This window comes from Myotis brandtii, unplaced genomic scaffold (genome assembly GCF_000412655.1).
Source record: "Myotis brandtii unplaced genomic scaffold, ASM41265v1 scaffold208, whole genome shotgun sequence".
NCBI lineage: Eukaryota > Metazoa > Chordata > Mammalia > Chiroptera > Vespertilionidae > Myotis > Myotis brandtii.
Genome location: NW_005357764.1, coordinates 5,249,400 through 5,253,294, shown reverse-complemented (window position 1 = coordinate 5,253,294; position 3,895 = coordinate 5,249,400). Strand labels below are relative to the sequence as shown.

General features: G+C 43.9%; 1 pseudogene; it reads right to left on the bottom strand.

Moving 5' to 3' along the window:
• Positions 1-206: 206 nt before the first annotated feature.
• LOC102244515 lies at positions 207-3,611 on the bottom strand (annotated as a pseudogene).
• Between the last annotated feature and the right edge of the window lie 284 nt (positions 3,612-3,895).

Genomic DNA, 3,895 nt, shown 5'->3' with positions numbered 1-3,895 from the left:
TTTGGAAAACAGTTTGTCTATATCTACTAAAATTGAAGATGCTCCTACCCTGCAACCTAGCAGTTCCACCTGTAGGTGTCTATTCTAGAAAAACTCTCACTCATTAGTACAAAGAGACATGTATAAAAGTGATCATTACAGCATTGTTTGTAGTAGCAGAGAAATGGGAAACTACCTAAATATCTATCTACTGGAGAATGGATAAGTTAATTGTGTGGATTCACAACAGTGAATTCATCATTACCAAAACCATTGTAGCCATCCCCACTGCTACCATATTCACCACCACCATGGCTACTACCAAAGCCATCTTGACCACTGAAGTTTCCTCCATGATCAAAGTAGTCATTTCTACCAAAACCTCTCCCATGATCACCTCCGAAGTTTCCAGAACCACTCAGCCTCTTTAGCTGAATGAAGCTCTGGCCATCTCTTGCTTAAATAGGGCTTTCCTTACTTCACAGTTGTGGCTATTCACAGTATGGTATTTCTTTTAAAAATATTAAATCTTTATTGTTGAAAGTATTACATATGTTCTCTTCCTCTCCACCCCCCGATACAGTATGGTATTTCTGAATGACAGTCTTGTCTACAGAGGCATGGTCATCAAAGATTACAAAAGCAAAGCCTCTCTTTTTTTGCCTCAATCAGTCATGATTTCAGCCACTTTGCTTTTCACATACTGTTCAAATAATCTCTTAGGTCAGCGGTTCTCAACCTGTGGGTCGCGACCCCTTTGGCGGTCGAACGACCCTTTCACAGGGGTCGCCTTACACCATCCTGCATATCAGATATTTACATTACGATTCATAACAATAGCAACATTACAGTTATGAAGTAGCAACGAAAATAATTTTATGGTTGGGTCACAACATGAGGAACTGTATTTAAAGGGCCAGAAGGTTGAGAACCACTGTCTTAGGTGATGTTCTTCAGTGTCGTCTTTAATACCACTGACAAGTCTTTTTCACGGTTAAGTGGGCACCATGTCTTTGAGAATCTTCTTTTAAGACAGCCCTCTCTGGTTCCACAGCTCTTCCATCCACTTTGTGTGGCCTTGCATTCATGGCTGCATCCACCTCCTCCACAGTGGCACACGTGACAAACCCAAAGCCTCTGGAGTGCTTGGTGTTTGGGTCACTCATCACCACATAGTGAGTGTTCCCCCTTGCTCAAGATGGCTCCTCAGACTCCCATCTGTTGTTTCAAAGCTCAAACCTCCAATAAAGAGCTTCCCCAGCTGTTCCAGCTCTTTGGAAGAATGACTTAGACATGATGACTTTGGGAGGGGAGACTTCAACGTTGCTTACTCGGTGGTGTCCACCAGCAGAAAGAAATGATCTAACCAACATATCTCAATTTCTCTCTGATTGTTAGTCTTGTTTTTAATCTTTGTCTAGTAAGACAAGTCATTTTTGGAATGGAAATTAGGAGGGAGAGTCATAGACTCCATGAAATACTTGTGAGAAATAGGAAAGAGAAAGATAGTAAACTTTCTGGGAAACTTTGAGGGCCTAGTTGAGAGCGATTATGAAACATGATTATGAGAAATTGAAATAATATAAAGATGATGAAAAAAGCAAAAATAGTATGGAATTACCTTTGCTTTCATGTTTTTTACTACATTATTTTAAATCTGAAGGCCATAGAAGTCTCATGACAAACTTTGGGGCAAAGGTCTTTCTGTGCAAAATGATGTATTGGGACCTGATGTTTCACTATTGGTTTTGATTTCCAGATGTACATTTTTGTTTCCCTGCCTTGTGACCTCTTCAGACTTTCTCATTGAAGAAAACCTTGTTAACAGGTTCTGAACACCACTTTAAACTGTTTTAAAATTTAAAATTACATAATTTTGTGTGTTTTTAGGAATTCTGTTCATCTAGATTATTTAACTTGTTGGTGTACAAGTTTCTTTTTTATTGTATTCCCTTATAACCAGTTTTATTTCTGTAAGGTTGGTAATGTTGTTCCCAGTAATTTGAGTCTTCCTTGGTCATTGTAACTAAAGGTTTGTCCATTTTCTTGTCTTTTCTAAGAACCAATTTTTGGTTTTGTTTATTTTCTCTATTATTTTTCTACTAGAGGTCCTGATCCCTCACCCTGGCCTGCGCCCTCTCACAATCTGGGACCCCTCGGAGGATGTCGGAGAACCGGTTTCCACCAATCCCCGCAGGCCAGGCTGAGGGATCCCACTGGTGCACAAGTTTGTGCACCAGGGCTCTAGTATGCATATCAGATCTTTGGTTAATCTCTTCCCGCCCTCCCCCTCCTCCCTTCCCTCTGAGATTCATCAGTCTGTTCCATGTTTCCATGTCTGTGCATTGAGCGTCTGTCCCCTGATGGTCATTGCGCATTATAGGTACTGGCCACTTGGCCGGTCGCTTAGGTTTTTATATAGATTCTCTATTTTATTTATTTATTTCTATTTATTTTACTTATTCTAATCTTTATTATTTCAAATCTTTCCCCTTGTTTAATATCAGTGTTTATACTAGTAGTAATACTAGAGGCCTGGTGCATGCATTTGTGTACCATTGGGGTCCCTTGGCCTGGCCTGCAGGATCGGGCTAAAACCGCTCTCTGACATCCCCTGAGGGATCCCGGGTTGCGAGAGGGCACAGGCTAGGCTGAGGGACCCCACCGGTGCCTGATTGGGACTGAGGAGGGATGCAGGGGGTTGGCCAGCCGGGGAGGGACCATGGGAGGGCTCAAGGGCATGTCTGGCCCATTTCACTCAGTTCCGATGTGCTGGACCCCAGCAGCAAGCTAATCTACCGGTAGAAGCGTCTGCTCCCTGGTGGTCAGTGCACGTCATAGCAACCGGTCGACTGTATGCACCCTGGTGGTCAGTGCACATCATAGCGCTGGTCAACTATCTACCCCCTGGTGGTCAGTGCACATCATAGCTAGCAGTTGAGTGGCCTTAGCATATCATTAGCATATTACACTTTGGTTGAATGGCCGACTGGACACTTAGCATACTAGGCTTTTATTAATAGGAAGATTTTCTTTAAGTACTGCTTTAATTGATCTGATAAGGTTTAGTATAGGGTTTTGTTTTTATTATTTGATAGGACTTTCTAATTTCCCTTGTGATTTTTTTCTTTGACCAGTTGGTTATTTAGCAGTGTATAGTTTAATTTCCACATATTTGTGAATTTCCCAATTTTTCTTCTTTTCTAATTTTATCCCATTGTGATCTGAGAACATACTTTGTATGATTTCAATCCTTTTAAACTTATTTAGACTTGTTTTCCTGGAGAATGTTACATGTGCACTTGAGAAGAATGTATATTCCACTGTTGATGAGTGGAGTGTTCTATACTTAACTGTTAGGTTTAGTTTATTATAGTGTTGTTCAAATTCATTGTATGAGATCCTGATAGACTCTAATATTTGTTCCATCCGTATCTTTTATCTTTTGAATAGCACCATATTATTTAAATTAGAGACCCGGTGCACAAAATCTGTGCACAGGTGCAGTCCCTAGGCCTGGCTGGCAATCAAAGCACGAGTGTCTGGCATGGAAGGGCAAGTCCCAGCTGACCTCTGGGCCTGGGCAGCGCCTGGGCCCCCAGGCCACGCGCACCTCCCTCTGCCTGAGTCATGGCGCCCGAGTCCACACCTGGAGATGTGGTGAGCACGGCCAGACGCTATGGGCCAGGGCGCAGTGTGGGCCTCTGGGCCACCCAGCAGCGCTGCATGGAAGCCGGGTGGGCAGTGCACTCTAGACTGGCTCCTACGCAAACCCATGGGGAGCCCAACCGGTGCCTGCTGTCCCGGCAGCTGCAGCCCGGCTCACCCGGAAGAGGCCATGCTGGTGCGGGGCGGGCTCCTCACGGGCGCCCAGCACCTGAGCATGTGGGAGCTTCCCCACTGCGCGAGCTCTGGC